Source organism: Culex quinquefasciatus, chromosome 2 (genome assembly GCF_015732765.1).
Source record: "Culex quinquefasciatus strain JHB chromosome 2, VPISU_Cqui_1.0_pri_paternal, whole genome shotgun sequence".
Lineage (NCBI taxonomy): Eukaryota > Metazoa > Arthropoda > Insecta > Diptera > Culicidae > Culex > Culex quinquefasciatus.
In genome coordinates this window covers 210,148,257-210,169,990 of record NC_051862.1, presented here as the reverse complement: position 1 = coordinate 210,169,990, position 21,734 = coordinate 210,148,257, and the positions used below count along the sequence as shown (strand labels likewise).

Below are 21,734 nucleotides of genomic sequence, written 5' to 3'. Positions count from 1 at the left end.
TAGCTACGTGCTGAGAAAGGAAGATGGTTATGTTATTCTTACGATCTAGTTATAGCACAGAGAATTTCAATCTTCATTCACGACATATATATTGAGCTGAGCACTATTCTAAACTGTTTTACGTGCAAATATTGCTTACGAATGAAGGGAATCTATTATTCCTAATTGTTGAGATTGCAGAAATTTTTTTTTGTCATAACTTAAAAAAAAAAACGATTGCTCATTTAATTATTTTGATATCATAAATTGGTAATCCCAATATAATATATGTTACAAATGTCTTTTCATACACTTAGTTTCACATGTTCTCAGAGAATATGACTACTCTACGAATTTTGTCCATAAAAAAATATTTTGGAAATTGAACAGATTTATTGTAACAGATTATTGTATACAATTTTATAGTTTTGATGGATTGCTAAAAAAATATCCAATAAATTTGGCTTAATGGTTTATATTTTCATATATATTTATTTCCTGATTTAATCTAATCTTATCTAGTATATTTATTTCCTAATTTTGCAAAAAAAACAATATCTATTTTTAAAATAACCGGATTTTTTACATCCAAAAGTTTGTAACTTTTCTCAAAACAAATGCATAAAATTGATGTCTTTCTGGATGAGTGAGAACCTTTTGAAATGAATAAACAACTCCATTTTTATTTGAAATATTTTCATTTTCGAAAAGCTATAGACATTTTTTACTTTGAATTATTTGATTCAGATGAAACATTGTCTATGTTCTTATTGCAAAGGAAGCCATTTTGCAACATTGGTTTTTTTTTCAATAAAACAAGTCTCTAACAATATTGAGGGTTTGGCTTGTAAATGTTCAAAAACCATTATCTGGAGGTGATTTTTTTCTGATAAATTTTATGTCTCCGGCAAAGTTTTTGGTTGTAATTAAAACTTTTCATAAACTTTCATTTAACTTTTTATCTTTCTGAGTAATATTCCCAAAATATGTTTTTTAGTCATGCATTGATACGTATTTTATTAGACAAAAACGTTTTTTGTGCCTAATGATGATTTTTAAAAAAATGTCCAACAGCGATCATGAAATAAATTTGAATAATTTTTGAGGTAAAATGGAATTTGTAGTCAAACATTTCTTCATTATTTGTGATAATGGTTACCATATTCAAGCTTATTTCATTCTTTCAAGTTAAATTGAAAATCGATCCAATGATTTCCAAGATATCATGTTGAGAAAACCATTTTTTTATAGATTCTGTATTTAGGCAACTAGCGTTCGAAAAAGCCGTTTCGTTTATAAAATGTTTCAAAATGAAAAAAAATACATTTTTTTTACAAATTTCCATAAATCACGTGGTCTGAGATGTTCAAAAAAGTGTCTTCGTGGTTTATGGATGGTCACAAATAAACTTTATCAAAGGTGAAATATTAAGATGCAAAACTGAACTTGCAATAAAAAAATTACTTTAATATTTTGTATGATTGTATGATGTCATAACTCCGATACCAGATTTTGCTCTATCGTAAGCTGTAGCGCAAAATAATATTTAATAATTATTTCAAAATTTTAAAATTTGGCCCGACAGTTGAATTTGTCAATAATATTTCGATTTTCAATTTAATTTCGAAAGTTATCTTTTTTGAAATATGCAGAGATTTCACAAAATTTTCACTTATTGCATTGAAAATCGAACTATTACATCAAAAAACGAGGGCTCGTTGGGCAAAACTGATAAATTTCAATTTTTCCTGTTTTTTAAATCTTTGGATGGTCATATATCAGCAAGCAGAGGCCACATCACGCTTCACGCTCCATACAAAGGATTTTATGTTTGCATGAAAATTGAGATCTTGACAAAAGTGTCCACGTGGTTTGTGGATGGTCCCTTGCTATTCGATTTTTTTTTAAATGGGCAAACATGGGCACTATTTTAAATCTTTAATAACCGTGGCATAAATAAAACGGTTCCTATATCTTGAAAACACTGCACTTCAATAAAATTTCCCCCAATCACTTTTGATTTCAAATTTGATTTAATTGATTTTTTTAAAAGGAAATCAAATTGCTTTTTAATTTTTTTCTTAGATTTTTTGAATAATTACTTTTACAACTTGGTTTAAGATTGTTTGCCCTTTCTAGAATTATTTGAAAAGAAGGCATTTTAGATGGCAAGATAGATTAAATATAAAAGAGCAATTCCAGCTCAAATCAGGATTTTTTTCTGGTACTTTTGTACCCGACCCTCTCCGATTTCAATGAAACTTTGTAGACATGTTATCCTAGGCCTATATAAGCCATTTTTGTGTATGTGGAGCCAATAGTACTCGAAAATAACATTTGAGAAAGGCGTGAGGTATTTAAATATTTTTGTATTTTGTAATTTAAAAATTACTGTATCTCGAAGCCGTTGCGTCGTATCAAAAAGTGGTCAAATACAAACTTGTAGGAAATTGGACGGGCTTTCTGGAAAAAATACACTGAAACAAAAATACACGCCACATCTATGAGATTTTATGATTTTTATGTCTAAAACTTAAATTTAAAAGTGATGTCACGATTTTTTTTCGTTCAAATTTTTTGAGAAAACAGCCTAAAATATAACCAAAAGACTGACGAAAAATGCAGGATGGTATGTCTCTCCTAAAAAAATACAAAAATCATTTACTAAAACTGTTTTTTTTTTTTTGAAGTGGTCTAAACGTCAAAATTTTTGAAAACCGGTAGTGGGAATCGATTCTCCAGACAATTTTACATAAAAGTCTCCCTATTGACCATTGTCCTATGTCAAATCCTTGAGAAGATACAGCGGTTTTAAAAATGAAAATGTTGAAAAAACGGGTTTTTTTGTTGTTTTTGGCAATTTCAATATGACAGACTAGGTTTTTCAGTCTCGTAAATATTTTTACCGGAAAGCTCGTCCAATTTCCCATAAGTTTGCCTTTGACAGCTTTTTGATTTATATCGTTTTTTTATTTACGTAATCAAATTTACTATCCTGGTTTCTACCACACTGAAAAAAATATTCTATTTTCAGTTATAAGCAATGTAATTAAGCTTATATCTGTAAACCCTTACATCCAATTGAAATGCTGTTAAAGGCATACTTATGGGAAATTGGACGAGCTTTCCGGTAAAAATATTTACGAGACTGAAAAACCTAGTCTGTCATATAGAAATTGCCAAAAACAACCAAAAAAACCGTTTTTTCAACATTTTCATTTTTAAAACTGCTGTATCTTCCCAAGGATTGGACATTAGACAATGGTCAACAGGGAGACTTTTATGTAAAATTGTCTGGAGAATCGATTCCCACTACCGGTTTTCAAAAATTTTGACGTTTAGACCACTTCAAAAAAAAAAAAAAAAAAACAGTTTTAGTAAATGATTTTTGTATTTTTTTAGGAGAGACTTACCATCCTGCATTTTTCGTCAGTCTTTTGGTTATATTTTAGGCTATTTTCTCAAAAAATTTGAACGAAAAAAAATCGTGACATCACCTTTAAATTTAAGTTTTAGAATTAAAAATCGAAAAATCTCATAGATGTGGCGTGTATTTTTGTTTCGGTGTATTTTTTCCAGAAAGCTCGTCCAATTTCCTACAAGTTTGTCTTTGACCACTTTTTAATACGACGCAACGGCTTCGAGATACAGTAGTTTTGAAATTACAAAATACAAAAATATTTAAATACCTTATGCCCTTCTCAAATGTTATTTTCGAGTACTATTGGCTACATATACACAAAAATGGCTTATATAGGCCTAGGATAACATGTCTACAAAGATTCATTGAAATCGGAGAGGGTCGGGTACAAAAGTACCAGAAAAAATCCTGATTTGAGCTGGAATTGCTCAAAACATGTTTTCTATCTAGTATCTTTTTTTATGTGGTCCTAACCTATATCTACAAGTTTACCGAAAACCAAACCAAACTGATCATGAAGTTCTTTAAAAATATCCAGATTTTCAATTTTCGCATAGTATTTTTGTTTGGACAGCTTCCAATTTTGTATGGAAAAAGATATGGACGAAATGATGATGCAAAATGACTACTTTGGGCATCCAAATTGACCTCGGTTCCACGAAATTTGCAGTCCGTAATAAGTGGGTAATTCTCCGCCAACTCACACAGCAGTTGCCCCGACCCCTCTTCGATTTGCGTGAAACTTTGTCCTAAGGGGTAACTTTTGTCCCTGATCACGAATCCGAGGTCCGTTTTTTGATATCTCGTGACGGAGGGGCGGTACGACCCCTTCCATTTTTGAACATGCGAAAAAGGAGGTGTTTTTCAATAATTTGCAGCCTGAAACGGTGATGAGATAGAAATTTGGTGTCAAAGGGACTTTTATGTAAAATTAGACGCCCGATTTGATGGCATACTCAGAATTCCGAAAAAACGTATTTTCATCGAAAAACACTAAAAAGTTTTAAAATTCTCCCATTTTCCGTTACTCGACTGTAAAATTTTGGAACATGTCATTTTATGGGAAATTTAATGTACTTTTCGAATCTACATTGTCCCAGAAGGGTCATTTTTTCATTTAGAACAAAACTTTTCATTTTAAAATTTCGTGTTTTTTCTAACTTTGCAGGGTTATTTTTTAGAGTGTAACAATGTTCTACAAAGTTGTAGAGCAGACAATTACAAAAATTTTGATATATAGACATAAGGGGTTTGCACATAAACATCACGAGTTATCGCGATTTTACGAAAAAAAGTTTTGAAAAAGTTGGTCGTCATCGATCATGGCCGTTCATGGTCACCCGCGACAGACACGGACGACGAAACAAAGAGAAACGCAAAAAGTAACTTTTTCAAAACTTTTTTTCGTAAAATTGCGATAACTCGTGATGTTTATAAGAAAACCCCTAATGTCTATATATCAAAATTTTTGTAATTGTCTGCTCTACAACTTTGTAGAACATTGTTACACTCTAAAAAATAACCCTGCAAAGTTAGAAAAACACGAAATTTTAAAATGAAAATTTTGTTCTAAATGAAAAAATGACCCTTCTGGGACAATGTAGATTCGAAAAGTACATTAAATTTCCCATAAAATGACATGTTCCAAAATTTTACAGTCGAGTAACGGAAAATGGGAGAATTTTTAAAACTTTTTTAGTGTTTTTTTCGATGAAAAATACGTTTTTTCGGAATTATGAGTACGCCATCAAATCGGGCGTCTAATTTTACATAAAAGTCCCTTTGACACCAAATTTCTATCTCATCACCGTTTCAGGCTGCAAATTATTGAAAAACACCTCCTTTTTCGCATGTTCAAAAATGGAAGGGGTCGTACCGCCCCTCCATCACGAGATATCAAAAAACGGACCTCGGATTCGTGATCAGGGACAAAAGTTACCCCTAAGGACAAAGTTTCACGCAAATCGAAGAGGGGTCGGGGCAACTTTTCCCGATTTCGTGTGAGTTGGTAGAGAATTACCCAAGTACCATCAGCATGGGTGAGACTGGGGCGATATTGGTCATACAATTTAAACAGTTTGCCCCAATCTCACTCCTTGACCCAATGTCACCCATGCAGACGGAAATCGTTTTAAAATACCATCAATTATTATTAATTGGTCCAAGTCTAACCAATAATTTCGTGTCTCTCAATCATTTCCAACCTTAAAATTATTTGAAACGGTACCATTCCTCAACACTCACTTCCCTGATAAATTCCACGTGTCCTCTTCCAAGGATTTGTGTGTGTGTAAACTCCCTCTTACGCACGATACAATATTCACATGTAAAATATGGGCAAAACCGCTGTAATTTCGAGAGATCCCCTCGGCGATTGAAATTTGTTCAGGTTTCGGGGCTTTACGAGGGTGGTGGAGATTTCCCGAGGCCCACACAAACAAACACACATGTCTGCTGTACGCCAGGCCCAGGCAAGCAAGGGTTTAAATTATGCAAAGCCCTAGTCGATTCGATTTGCATGTGGTTGTTGCGCGTTCCAAACATGAGCCGGGCATACACCAGCACCCAGCAGGTAGAACACCTGTTCTATGCCTCCTCCCACGTGTCGTATTTGAGGTGAGTCATACCAAGGATAACAACTATTTGTCCTTTGCGTATGTTTTCGGATGCCGTCGGATGCCGGATGATGATGATCTTCGTTTTTCGAAACTCACAACCTGTAGCGTTTCGTTTTGCTGCGAAATCTCGAACTTTGGGTCTGCTGATTGATATTTTTGGGGGATCTCGCGAGTCAGCGGGATATGGAATTTGAAAAGCGCGCCGGAATTCGGCCTGGGGTTTCGATAACAGGCCGGATTTTATCCTTGTGGGAGGAGGATATTGGAAGATATGCGCGCAGATACACGCTGCGGGAATGTGCGTAGGGATTCCGATAATTCTGTCAATATGGGTTGGGAAGTTTGTTTGTTACGCGAACAGTCGAGGGATGAGGTGATCCTGGAATGGATATTGAATGGGAATTTCGAAATTTAGCTTAGGTTTCTGGGAAAAGATAAAGAACATTTTGTACATTTTAAAAGCTGATACTCTTTAGTAAGACTTTGGGATTTGGCTGCTCTCGTTTGGATGTTGAGATTAAAGTCCTCTTCTTCAGTAACAATAGTTAAATCAGCTTTCCAAAAATTTAAATTTCAACCCTTGATAGCTTAACATCGAAAACAACTTACAAACCCCCATTCATCACCTCGCCGGCGAAAGCCAACGAACAAGGTCGCGAAAGAATTAAACCTTGTTTGCCGTTTGTTCTGGTGCTTTCGACTCCTAGCAACATTTACCCAAATTAACCCCACCGTCGCCGTGTCTGTTGACCCGGGAAAACGAAGAGGAGTCGGAAAGTGTCGCACCTCCTATCTTTTCCGACAATTTCACGGTGGGAAATTCGATCGAAAATTTTGGTCAAAATTTGTAGTCTTCAAAATATTTATTAAAGGCGATCAATCTTGAGTTATCTATAGCTAAATAGAAAATTTGATTTCTTGACTTCATTATTATTTAACGACTAGAAAAACGCCACCAAAATCAGACTTAATGAGGCCACCTGCCGGTTCACCTACCGGGCTGCTGTACAGGTAGGGACGAACATTCCCACGTGTCCCACGACGGACCAACCGTGGCGCGCGTGGCACGTGGATTACAAAGGTAGCGAAAGGCACATCCGTGGCGTGATTTATGCCGGAAAGATTTATTGTCTCTCGCTCTTTGTCGCAGCACGTGTCCCGACCTTGGTCGGGAGGACTTTTTTGCTGTTGTTGTTGTTGTTCTACGACTACAGGTTTCTTTCTTCTACCACAACAGTCGGTGTTGCTAATGTCTGAAGAGAAAGATACACGTGGCAGTCTGGCTGGTCCAACCGGCATTGTCTCGGGCTGGATGTTGTGGAAACCTTCTCATTCCATGATCCAGGAAAAAGAAGATGAAACGAAAGGGTTTCACCGTGGAAAAATGGAGCGTTTTATCTTGTATTACACTTAATGGTACACTTGGTCCGTCAGATGTTGGCAACCACTGTAAGCTGTTATGTCCCAGGGTTGTTAAATTTTTTATAATTGAAGGTTATTTTACACCTAAAACACTAAACACGATTTTAAAGCCACCATAAATTGTTAAATTATTCAATTTCATGAAATTTCTACTTTCCGGAAGTGTGTCCCTGCACCCTGATTTGCTCATCTAAACGCAAGCCCTAGCCACGTGCTACTGGTAAAATGTTACATTCCAGCCGAGTCCTGGCATCCCGCCAGCAGTCGAGTCCCCTAAACCTGGCAAATCACCGGGTATCGCCACGCTGCTGCTCCCCAAAGTCACGTATCGTGAGCCATAATTCAGGCAGATTTCTTCACTGTTCCAAGAACCGGCCGGGCTCTGCCGAGACCCCTCTCTATCTTGCAAATTGATTGGAAGATATTGCGTTTTTCGGTGCGGCCCTGCGTGTGTCCTTTCGACCTACATGTGGACATGTGGAGCTGCCACCCCGAGCAGGGGTAAATAACACGGGAATACCAAATTTTGGTATTACTTGGGCAAATAACAGGGACCAAAATGTGCCCTTGGTTGCCCAGTAATAGATGGTAAAATACCATGAAATCATACCAAAATCTTGTATGTGTAAGGGCACAACAATACCAAACCATGTTATTCCAAGGGTAAAATAATACCTCAAAATAAAACCATTTCAATACCAAATTGAGGTCTTCCGGATTTTTGAACATTGCTTGAATACCAAAACTTGGTATTAACATGGTTTTATTTTTAGGTATTCCCGCGCTCTTGGAAAATCATATTTTGGTATTTCTGTGGTCTTTCACATACATGATTTTGGTATGATTTGATGGTATTTTACCATCTATTACTGGGCAACCAAGAGCACATTATGGTCGCTGGTATTTGAACAAGTAATACCAAAATTTGGTATTTTCATACCATTTTTAGTGCAGCAGTTGCAGTTAGTGAAAAACGGAAATTATTCATATGCAACAGCCAAATCTACTCACCTGATGATTCCATGTTGTTATTAGTGATATTCTTCACCACACCGAATGCATTTGTCATTGATGAACGGCCTGTGCTTGAAGTTCTTGAAGCTTCTGAAAATAACAAGATTGAAAATAAGTATAATTAAAATGAAACTGAATTGAAATTCACCAAAATTCATTAATCTGTCGATTGACTCGTTTTTCAAAGTATTTGGTTATCCCGACTTAGAGATATTTCAACGTTTTTGAAAAAATATTAGTGGGTATATTACACTAATTTTTAAAATCATCTTTAACATTTTTGGGTTTCAAGTCATTTTAGCGCAAAATTAATTCACTCGTAAATTTTTTTAAACAAATTTCCCATAGTTTCAGAGAAAATTGATGAAACCTTTCAATATTCCGCCCGTGTGGATCAATCGGACCGCGCACTGGACTCACTATCCAGAGGTCGACGGTTCGAATCCCGCGGCGGGCGCTCTAAAATTCTTTGTGTAAATATGTGTATTCGGCGCCGTCGCTCCGTGCCATACTTTCATACACTTAGGAGCCCAGGGCGGCGAAGTCCTTGTAGATAAAAGGAAGACACTAGTGGTTGGTACTAGCAATGGTAGCCGACAGCTATAAAGTCAACTTCGTTTTTTTTCAATATTCAAATAATACCAAAATGTGCCATCCTGACTTAGAAATTTTTCCACAATTTCAAGTCGTTTCTGTAGGGGATATATCAAAAATGTTTGAAATCAAGTTTGAAATTTCCGGTTTTGAATGAAAGCATTCGCTTTGAGACATCATTTTAGCGCAAAATTAATTATTTTGTCAAAATTGGTCAAAATTTTCCCATAGTTTCAGAGGAATTTGATAAAACACTTAAATACCAAAATAATACCAAAATGTGCCATCCTGACTTAGAAAATTTTCCACAATTTCAAGTCATTTCTATAGGGGGTATATCAAAAATGTTTAAAATAAAGTTTGAAATTTCCGGTTTTGAATGAAAGCATTCGCTTTGAGACATGATTTTAGCGCAAAATTAATTATTTTGTCAAAATTGGTCAAAATTTTTCCATAGTTTCAGAGGAAATTGATAACACACTTTAATACCAAAATAATACAAAAATGTGCCAACCTGACTTAGAAAATTTTCCACAATTTCAAGTCATTTCTGTAGGGGATATATCAAAAATGTTTAAAATCAAGTTTGAAATTTCCGGTTTTGAATGAAAGCATTCGCTTTGAGACATCATTTTAGCGCAAAATTAATTATTTTGTCAAAATTGGTCAAAATTTTCCCATAGTTTCAGAGGAATTTGATAAAACACTTTAATACCAAAATAATACCAAAATGTGCCATCCTGACTTAGAAAATTTTCCACAATTTCAAGTCATTTCTATAGGGGGTATATCAAAAATGTTTAAAATCAAGTTTGAAATTTCCGGTTTTCAATGAAAGCATTTGCTTTGAGACATCATTTTAGCGCAAAATTAATTATTTTGTCAAAATTGGTCAAAATTTTTCCATAGTTGCAGAGGAATTTGATAAAACACTTTAATACCAAAATAATACCAAAATGTGCCATCCTGACTTAGAAAATTTTCCACAATTTCAAGTCATTTCTATAGGGAGTATATCAAAAATGTTTAAAATCAAGTTTGAAATTTCCGGTTTTGAATGAAAGCATTCGCTTTGAGACATCATTATAGCGCAAAATTAATTATTTTGTCAAAATTGGTCAAAATTTTCCCATAGTTTCAGAGGAATTTGATAAAACACTTTAATACCAAAATAATACCAAAATGTGCCATCCTGACTTAGAAAATTTTCCACAATTTCAAGTCATTTCTATAGGGAGTATATCAAAAATGTTTAAAATCAAGTTTGAAATTTCCGGTTTTCAATGAAAGCATTTGCTTTGAGACATCATTTTAGCGCAAAATTAATTATTTTGTCAAAATTGGTCAAAATTTTCCCATAGTTGCAGAGGAATTTGATAAAATATTGTAATACCAAAAGAATACCAAAATGTGGTGTTCGATCATGGACAAATTCTGCAATTTTGCAATATCAAAACAATACCTTAAATTGGTATGATACCACATTTTGCTCTTGCATAATCCTTAAGACAAATTTTAAAGGGTCCAGGAATACCAAAATTTTGTATTGATACCAGAGAAAGGTATTATTACGCATTTCCCTTGTTATTTACCCATGCTCGGGACGAGGAACCGATTTGGGATTTGCGCTGTGCCGTGACCGTCGTCGGCTGATGGAACGGTTCCAGCCCAAGGTCAACGACGGTTGTACATTCCAGTTTGGGGTGAGTAATGGGAACGCGCACATTATGTCATGATTTTGCGTCCTTTAAGGAGAAAGTCTTCTTTAAATTTCGTCAAGATGACTTTCCAAATCTCATAAAAAAAACCAAATGCTCCAATCAATCTTGAGAACCCAGACAGCCATTAGCGGAGAGTTCACTTTGCCAGTAATCACCACCACCTCGGAACCACGGAGCGGCGGCAGCCAACACTGTAATCAAAATCCAATATATCCACAAATACTCATTCCCCACTGCGAACACGTGGAAGAACAACCCCGCTGTACAAGGGCAACAGAAAAAGGCCCTGCGCCTAATGATTGCTTTCTGCCACCCCCGATAGCAGAGGCGGCGCACAAGGTCGTAAATTGGCAATAGCTATTAATTTTTAACAGACTACCGGGGACGACGGGGTGACGTGATCGAACTTTTAGATATTTGGGATGACGCAAAATCTTTCTTGAGCAAGCTTTTTTGGTTCCTTTTTTTCAAGAATGTTCTCTTTTTAGAGAAGAATTTCGGTCAAAAACTACATTACCTTTATAGTTTAAAGGTACCATCATCAGGAGTGACATTGTGTCGGGGGGTGAGATTGGGTCAAACAAATTTCAGCATTTTTGTATGACCCATTATTACCCCTGATGATGGTAGCGAAAATCTTTTAAATGTTGTGATGATGTTCTTGAATACCTTAAGTTGGAAATAGTTACTTCAGAATCGATTATTGAGCATTAAGCTTTTTGTTCCTTATTTTAAATTGAAATATTACGAAATTGTTTAAAAAAGTCCATTTGACACTTCATTAGATGTCAATTACGGAACCAGAATGAAAGACTAATTGTCAATTAAGAAACTGTGAAAAGGTAAAAAAACTGAATTTTACAACAATTCATGTTAAAAAGGTAAAGTGCTCGGTTATGAAACTTGGGTTTTGTGGGGAATTTTCACATTTTATGTCTTAAAAATTTCTACGTGGCAATTTTGTGAGATTTCGACCATCTGTGTTTTCTTATATTTTTTTATCTGGCTTAAACTTTTTGAGAGCCTTCATTATGCCCAGAGAAGCCATTTTGCATCACCAATTTTACCATATTATTTTCCATAAAATTTGACGGTGGTCCTAACTAAATTTTATGCATTAATAAAAAAATCTGTTGCTTTTGAAAAAACTTTTTAGATCTCGATGAGAACTACGCCGAAAAAAAACGATACGAGCAAAACAGTTCTCATTCTTAATAGTAGTTTAGGTAACAAGTTGCAAAAAGAAGATTTTTTTACCACGAGTTTAACATTTATTCAACGAGTCTGATAAATACGACGAGTGTTAAAAAAATCTAGTTTTGCAACGAGTTGCTTACAACATTTTCAGCAATTCCGAAAAACTCTTCTTGAATGGAATGTTATGTCAAACATTCATGTTCAAAACAAAAAAATATTGAATAATGTTACTTTTCGATACTAGTGTTGAAAAGTCCAACTTCTCAGCACCCTTTTCAGTGCAGAAAAGTAGAATTTTTCAGCACTGGTATTGAAAGGTATTAATTTTCCATTCAGTTATTTTTAGTAGGGAAAAGTAGGCTGTTTCGTTTCTCGAGAAGGATAGGAAAAACTGACAGTTTCACAGCGGAATTGCAAAATAGTAGTTTATGCAACAAGTTGCAAAAAGAGGATTTTTTCAGCACGAGTCGTACATTTATCCAACGAGGTTCACCGAGTTGGATAAATACGAAGAGTGCTGAAAAAATCAAGTTTTGCAACAAGTTACAACATTTTTTGCAATTCCAAAAAACACACACTGAGTGAAATTTTATGTCAAATTTTCATGTATTTTGTCAATAAATCGTTTAAATCAAAAAAATGTTGAAAAGTGTTACTATTCGAAACAAGTGCTGAAAAGTTCAACTTGACTTGAGTGCTAAAAAGTAGAACTTTTCAGCATTATTTTGAAAAGTGTTACTATTCGATTCTGTTATTTTTGGTACAGAAAAGTAGGCTATTTCGTCGTTCAAGAATGACAGGAAAAATAAGTAGTTTCACGACGGAATTTCAAAAAAAAAACTTTTTGCAACCGTGCTATGAAACTTTTAAATTTTCCTGTCCTTCTGGAGAAACAAAACGGCTTTTAACCAAAAATAACAGATTTGAAAATCAATACTTTTTAATACCAGTGCCGAAAAGTCCTTCTTTTCAGCACTGAAATGGGTTCTGAAAAGTTGAAGTTTTTAACACTTGTATCGAAATGTAACATTTTTCAATATTGATTTGTTTTGAACGGTGAATTTACTTAACACATGAATGTGTGACATAAAATTCCATTCAAATAGCGTTTTTCGGAATTGCTGAAATATTGTAAGCAACTCGTCGTATTTACGACCCGTGCTGAAAAAAATCACTATCGTTAACAATCTTATTTTTTAAATGTTTTAGGGGAAAAAGATTCATACTTTTAGAAAATTCCAGAATAGGCCAAAAATATTTGATTAAGTTACGATTTCTCGAAAAAAGTGCAATTAAAAATACTTCAATGATATTTCTAAAACCACGGTTTAAAAGTTATAGCCATTTTTTAGCAATTTTTTTTAAAAGAAACAGGAAAAATTAGATTTTCTCAATGTTGCCCAACTAGTTCTCGATTTGATCACCTATATCTCAGGAACACAAATGTGATTTTAAAAATCAACAAAAAAATCCGTGTACTATTTATTTTTGTGTAGTCTTCATCCTTCAACCTTCAATATTGCCAAAGACAGAAAATCGATCATAATAAATATTCCTTGTAACGATATCAGGGATGGAATAATTTCAAAAAAATCTTTTCCGCTTGCTAGCTTTCTTCAACCGCGAAAAAGAGAGTAGGCAAATCATGTAAACGAAAATCCCTCCCGAACATCTCCAAGAAAATCAATTTGTTGATGATTTTTTGTGAATGTTCTTGTCACCACTTGAAATGGTTTAAAGTGTAGTAGGGAAAAAGATGTTCCGCCGAATATGATGATTTTTTTAGATTCCTCAAACCGATCTAACGTGCGCGAAAGAGGAGGGTCATGTTCTCTGCGGATTTTTTTTTCTTGATGAACGTTCAAAGATTTTCATTTGATTCTTCCATCACTGAAAGATACAAATTTTTCAATTTTTACTTTACATGCATACTGTGTGGAAAATCCGTTCCGTTTACTTTGAAATAATCACGAACTTGTTTATTTGCGTGGATTTTAAACAGGCTACATTTAGAAATAAATTAATACTGTCACTTTTTTGAAGATAAGATTTTTGTCATATTGGTCATGTCTTTTACATAGTTTCATGCATCATCAAATGACAAGCAAACTATGTTGAATTCTTTTGTCTTTGAAAGCTTCATACATTTTTCAAAAGTTTTCAAACAATATCAGCAGAGTTTAAGGCAGACATGCATCGGCACTATGAGCTCTTTTTAACGGCACTCAGCTTGTTCTAGATGGCATTTTCGTTTAAAGCAATGTTATGCTTGTTGCTAGGTAAAAATCTTTTGTTTTTGGCTTGAATAATGTGTAGAAAACATTGGTTCATTGGAAAACCCGATTTTAGCTATATTTTCATGTAAATGTTCTCTTAAGCTCTCAAGTAGAACTTCTTTAAAGCTCTTTGAGTGCAATTAGGAGTTCTTAACCTATATCTCAGTTGGGTTTCAAAATAATCTCTCAGGGTCTTCGGGAGCCTACAAGACAAGCGTAATTAGCGTATTCTAATCACTGGCACAACATGCTGGGTATCTTCTACGTGAAATGCCAAACAAGTTCTTCTAAAAGAGGAGTTAGAGCGGATGCATGTCTGGTTTAAGGTACATTTTCTTGTAATTTCAGATTATTTCTCTGCTCATGTTCACATCGTTGTCCAATATGCATTTTCACCACTATTGAGTTTATGATGCTTGTGAGCTTTTGAAATTGACAAAACCAATTTTTCTTGAAATCCATACAAGTAACCTTATGGCATAAATTTTCACAGTTTAATGTTATTGTATATGGGCCATTTATGCGAATTTGTGCAGAGACATGATCTGCAATAACAAGAAAAATGTATCCTTTAACTCTCCTGATAATGTCGGAAAACTTAAAAAATAATGTATGAAGCTTCCATTAAAAATGCTATAACATAAATTGCTTGTCATTTGAAGAAGCATGTGGCTATGTCACAGACATGACCAATATGACAAAAATATTCTCTATAAAAAAGTGTTCTTTAATCCAATCCAATTTCTTGGAACATCTATAAACTCAAGACCATTGTAAAATCCACAATGAAGTTTTTTTTCTATAAATATTGTTTCAGTGCTTCCAAAGTCTGCTTAAAAAAATATGTTGAGTTTCGAGTTAAAAAAAACGGTAAACCGCTGTTCGGAAGCCCTACAGTGCCAACAAACAACCTTTCCCTCATATATTTCTATTTGCGAGCCCATTAGCACGAGGAAAAAAAACAGAACTCAGGAAAAAAACTCAGTACAGCAGAGAACCTTCCACACATCGCAAGAAGTGCTTTATGGCCCACATTTTGCGTTCGCCCCCACCGTTCCTGGGTCGTGGCATGAATGGTTGATGGTTCGGTAAGTACACACACACAGATATAGAGGGGAGAGCTTTTCCTTCTTGTTGGGGTGCATATCCTATAGGAAGCTTCTTCCGAGCGTGACCTTTTAATTTTCACATTGGATGGGGAAGCAATTCACGCATTGATTGAGGTTCGGGCACTTTGGTGGTTTTATTTTGTAATTTTTGTTTAGAAAGGACAGAAGTCGTGCCTTAATTTTGTTAGGATTTTGGGGGAGTTTATTGGTATTGATTTTTTTTATCTTGTCTCTTGGTTGGTATTTGGCTCCCAGAGTTGAAAAAATAGCAGTGAACATATTTCAGAAAATGTTTCATTCTTATATGATTGCAGACAATTTCACAACTCTGAAAGCGGAATAAAGCCTCAGGCAAAAAAAGCCGGCCAACATTCCGATATCAAAGCCACCTTATTCCGGTCATGTCTTGCTATCGATTTGCCTGGGAAAGTGCACGTGAGCGAAGAAACTATATTCTTCACACCTCAACCAGCTTCCTTTCGTTCGCGTCCACCCCCTCAGGGCAATTGGCCTGATCTTTCCGTAGTCACGTTCTTTGTGGGAATATAATCGTGCCTTTTATCTTCGAAAGGCTCTGCCAAGAATTGACTGCTTTAGCGCCATAATTTCCATTGGTTTTTTTTGTACTAAAGATAGTATCGTTATCTGGAAGTTTATGCTTATTATTGATTGGGGAAACTTAATTGAATTGAACTGGAAATAATCACGATTCTATTTTTACAACATTGTGATGAGTCCAATTCTAATTATACTTTAGCATGAATCTTCCATTCCGCAATTTGTTAAATTATGACTCTCATATAAGCTAGAGTGCTTTCCACAGATGTGATGGACAATTTCAATTAAAAGTACCGTAAACCGGGGTGACTTTGATAGGATTTCAATTTGTTTTTAGAATATTTGCCAACAGGTATGGTTTTTCTTAAGATTATTATTTTTAAAACATGTACTGGGGTAGACCACACAAAGTCCATGCACTATTTCGAAAAAAAAGTTTTTTCAATAATGTTTAGAAAAATAGTTACGTTAAAAAATTTTAGTTTGAATTCCGGGGTGACTTTGATAGTCATAGTTTTTCTTGTTAAAATCATATTTAAGATGTTCAAACTTCATTTGTACGTTAAATGTACCATCACTAAAGTAGCTGATATAGTATTTAAGAAAAAAAAATCAATGTTTATATTTAGTAAACTAAGTATATAAGCTTTTAAGCAAAATACATATAAATTTTAGGTAAAATTGTTAAAGAGTCGGAATTTAGCCTGAAATTTGTTAAAATTAGTTATGTTTATAAAATTATCGATTTATATTGCATTTTATACTGAATTCGAAGCACGAATCACAAGTTTTCACATTTTACATGGAATTTGTTCAACTGAAATTGCCTATAAATTTAGAGAGTTTTTATAATTGTGTTTCAAAAACACAAATTATTTATTTTTAACAAACTTGTTTAACCTTCTCCTAGTGAAAAATTGTCCAAAGAATCCGAAAATTCATTCCGTTTTCCGATTAAAAATCATGTTCATTGAGAAAATCATGACACTTTGAGAAGTTTAAAATAATGACATTCATCAACATTTTCTTAACTATAGTTAACTAACTTTTTAAACTTGCCAAAATTTTATGAAAAGTTCTTCTTGAGGTACTTTGAACACTTCTCTACCGCGGTCAGTATGTTTCTGAACCATTCCTTACGTTTTTTTTAATGTACTCTTCATTTTGCGGAAAAATTGCAAACCTATCAAAGTCACCCCGGCTATCAAAGTCACCCCGTTTTACGGTACTACTTTGTGTGGTGGTCATAACACGAAAACCTCATCAAACTTTTATTACAAGCTGCTTTGGCTCCATCGAAATAATTGCTTTTTCACTACTTTGGTAAAGGGTCGACAGCTTTGACTTCTTTTTCTAATTATTTGCATAAAATAATTGGAGTTGAGATCGTTAAAATAATATTGACGAGCAGATTTTTTCCTCTTCCAAAGATTTTATAAACGAATTGAGCCTTAAAAATTTAATTAAAAAAATCTGCAGACTAAATTAACATATACCAGCTAATATCTATCTATTTAATTTCCCGGTTACATATTACAGCAGGGGATAACCTCACCTGAAAAAGAAGCCCTCCATTTGGAACAGGTGCCTGAGCTGGAATCAGCAGGTGATTATAATGCAAACGGTGCGGTAAGCCTCGATAACAACCAATATAGTCCAGCAGCTTCAAGGAAAAACTCCTTCTATTCCGTGGGATTTCCTACGACTTTGTAGTGCCTTATCTGGATCGAACAGACGCCACCGATTGGCAAGCCGGCGCTGATTTTCAATGCTAATTGCCACCCCCGCTGAAGGAAATCGTGCGATCCCCAGCTTTATCCGCAAGAAGCAATTTAAAATGTAATCGTCCTTCAAAAAGGGGTTCGAAATACAATCGCCATCAACGCAGAGCACAGAGTTGCCATCGTCGCGGGAGAGCAATAAAATGTGTCCAGTTGGACGGCAAACGAATGGGATGAAAAAACAGAGAGAGTCGTAAAAATATTGCAACATAATACAAACGTCAGATCCACAAAGGATGAAAAGTATTTCCTGAGTGTTTGGCGTTCCGGAAAAGAGCAGCATGCTTTTTTTGTTTTTAACCCTCAAAAGAGTAACTTTGTCATAAAAAGCAACGCCACCAATCTTCAAATTCTTCTTTTATTTTTTTATTTTAGGAAATCTCTAATTTGACAATTTTCCACCATTTTTTTTTAATTTTTCATGCTTTGAAAGCCAATCAGAACAACTTTTTTGTTTGCAACCTTGAGTTTGTGATTTCAATTTATTGTAAAAAATGTATTTTTTAAATAATTTTTAGAAATACTTTTTAGCGTGAATAAAACATTTCGTAACTTTTTTGTTCTGTGTTTACTTCCAGTTTTAAACAAATTTTCACAATTTTTGTAACATTTTCCAAAAAATATTATTAAAAATTGAATGTAACACTAATTGGTCACGTAAAATTGTATGAAAATAATACTGTTCAACTTCAATTAAATTTAAAATTTAATTGGTCAAATAAAATTACAGATTCCAAATTTTACTTATGACTACATTGTCTATAATTAAAAAAGTGTACATGATATTTCTTAAACATCCAAAACAAAACTCACTGACGAAACTAAACGCTTATTTTGAGAACATTTATGAGAAAAAAAGTAAAATGCTAAATTTTAACTACAACTAAATGTTGTTATCACGAATGTGAGGATAACTAAATTTTAAGAATTCGGTTCTATTAATTAGAATTTCTGAAACCATAAAATAACTCAACTTTTAAAATAAATTTTGTTTAAAGTTATTTTGATTGGGAAAGTTTTTTGACAATAACCTGCACAAATATCCATTTAAATATAAATAAAAATAATTTGAGTGGTTGAAGTTTTTTTGTTCTTATAATCTAGTTCTAATCAACAACTTCCAATAAAAGTTGTTCTCTTTTTTTGTTTGTTTAACAATTTAATACTTGGAATTCACGGCAAAGGTGCGACGCATATCTTTTTTTAATGGGGAGCAATTTTTTGAGAAGCTATTATATTTGCAAATTAAATTTTTGTATTTTTGAATCAGACAGACACTTTTCCATATCATTTTCCAAACAAAAAGATCAAACGGTTAGGTCAAAATTGTGACCAAATTTTTTAAAATGTAAAATAGTATTTTCAATCGAAAGAACCTTGTGAATTGTATTACCAAATATTTTCGAAAAGCTAGAACCATTCTTTACATTTTCGTTTTTTTTTTTAATAATTTTGTTTAAAAGGCCTATGTTTGCTGAGATATGGCCGTGCAAAATTAAAGAAAGGTTTGCCTCCGTAATTTGAAAACTGTTATCTCGGGAACTTATGTTTTTCAACTTAAAAAAATGATAAGATTTCAAAAGCGTGTAGCATCAAACACAAATTTTGTTTGACATTTTTACAATTTTTAAACGTCAAGATATTTTTCAAAACATTTTTACTTGATTAATGATTTTTGTAACCATTGTGAAGTTTTGTGAAAAGATGGCATTTAAAACATATAAAAAATAAATAGAAATAAAAAAAGTGCTTTTGATATTCAAAAGTGACTTTTTTAAATCAGCAGATTTTGTGTGTGTGTGTGTGTGCCGGGACCGTGATGTAGGGGTAAGCGTGGTTGCCTCTCACCCAGTCGGCCTTGGATTGATCCCAGAAGGTCCCGGTGGCAAATTTTGAGACGAGATTTGTCTGACCACGCCTTCCGTCGGATGGGGAAGTAAATGTTGGCCCCGGTCTAACCTAAAAAGGTTAGGTCGTTAGCTCAGCCCAGGTGTAGGAGTCGTCTCCCTGGGTCCTGCCTCGGTGGAGTCGCTGGTAGGCAGTTGGACTCACAATCCAAAGGTCGTCAGTTTGAATCCCGGGGTGGATGGAAGCTTAGGTGTAAAAAGAGGTTTGCAATTGCCTCAACAATCAAGCCTTCGGACACCTAGTTTCGAGTAGGAATCTCGCAATCGAGAACGCCAAGGCAATGCTGTAGAGCGAATAATTTGATTTGATTTGATTAGATTTTGTGTGTGTGTACTTTTTGCGGTGAAAGTCCCATTCATTTCTATAACTATGCAGAGACACCATATCGATCAAAAAAATCTTTTAAAAGCTCTAGATATTTAATGTATTTTTACATACCACTTTTCCATGGACAGCTGCCCAGTTCGTATGGAAAATTATATGGACAAGCTGATGTTGCAAAATGACTTCTTTGGGCATACGAAAGGTACCCAATAAGTTTCAGCCAGATTAATATTTGCAAAATTTTGAATGGTTGAAATATCAGAGAATTGCGTGGAGCCAATTAAAAAAAAATAATCCAAATTTTAATGCCATGTACTGAGCTCCAGAATGCTCGAAACTTCAATATAATATAAACCAAAATATACAAAATAGGCCTCAGAATGCACTTTAAAAAGTAATTTTCGATACATGCTTATCTACAGACTGCGATGGAAAAATAAACATGGAAAAATTCAAAGTGATCTAATGTAATGACAATATTTCTTTTGTAAAAAATTACTTTTGATTTTAAAAAATCCAAAATTATCTCTTAATTGAAATATTTTTAGGACATTATTCGTTCTTTACGAAACAAAAAATAAACTTGGCAATGGTGACCTTTATCAAAATTGGTGTCCAAAATAATTTCCATAATAAATCAAACAAATTTGAGTTTATTTGTATTTGAATGTTAATAAAATAATAATATTCAAAAAAGAGGACTTAGACAAAGACTCCAGATAGTTATTTTGTTTTGAATAATGATTTTCGTCCAATGTAAAATTTAATTGAAATTATTATTTCAGAAAATTTTCAGGTTGTTTTGTAACAATGTACTACAGTTTTTCAAAAAAATTGAAATGAATTCTGTAAAAAACATGAAATTCCTTTGAACTGAACTTCCACCATTTCCCGACCTAACAAGTTGCCACGTAGCTGTCACTCGGCACAACATGGTGTCCGCCGCCGCCGCCGCCAGTCCGTTGTCTTGCTCGCTTCTGCAGAGTAATGGTCCAGCCATTAAAAAAGGGGAATAGATGACAGCTTCCGCTGGCATCTGCATTGCAGTTTGACTTTTGCAGTCAGCCAGTAAGCCGAGCTGGCTGCTGTGGCTGGGTTTGTTTCGCGCGACACCACTTTGCCAACAATGCAATAGTGTTGCTGATGTTTTTTTTGTTCTTTTCAGCACTACCAGTTGTCACAGTATTGTTAAGAGCTGGCACATCCACACTGTAATGTCGGAGCACAAGTTTGCCCATGAATGCGGAATTCAAGGGTAATGGGGCAGTAGGAATGCAGTTTTTTTTGTAATCATGGGAAAACTCTTTTTAGAAATTTAGCTTTTTTCCTTACAAAAAAAAAAAAACAAATATCAACTCAAATCTGTTTCTTTAGAGCAAGACCCTCATCAAGCCCACAATCACGATGCCCTTTCACGCTTAACAAAACATGGAAAAGGACTTGCACCAGAAATCACCACCCATAAAAAAGTGTAAGAAATGTTGGCCACAAAGGGCAAGAAAAAACAACAAGAAACAAATGATATGAACAATAACGCTTAACGCGCAGATTTTCCTGCCCTTTTTCCACTCTCACACAAAAGAAAAAAAAAGCTCATCAAGAAAGCAGTTTTCTTTTCGCCACACTTTTATGCGAAAATAAAAACGTGACAAAAGTGTTTCCCCAAGATCTCTTATCTCGTCGCGGTACACCTCTAGTGTCTAGTTCCTGCACCCGTGTGTCGTAAATGGGTGGGTCCTTCATGGGTGCTAAAAAAACTCTTGTTTCACTCGCTGTCCCATTCGGGATAACAGGAAAAGTTGATTCGTGGGT

The 21,734-nt window shown here is 34.5% G+C and overlaps 1 protein-coding gene across 1 annotated transcript in view; it reads right to left on the bottom strand.

Moving 5' to 3' along the window:
* The window catches only part of LOC6033298 (potassium voltage-gated channel protein Shaw), a 149,027-nt gene that overhangs the window by 1,709 nt on the left and 125,584 nt on the right, over nucleotides 1-21,734 (bottom strand). The gene's annotated exons all lie outside the window — the stretch shown is intronic.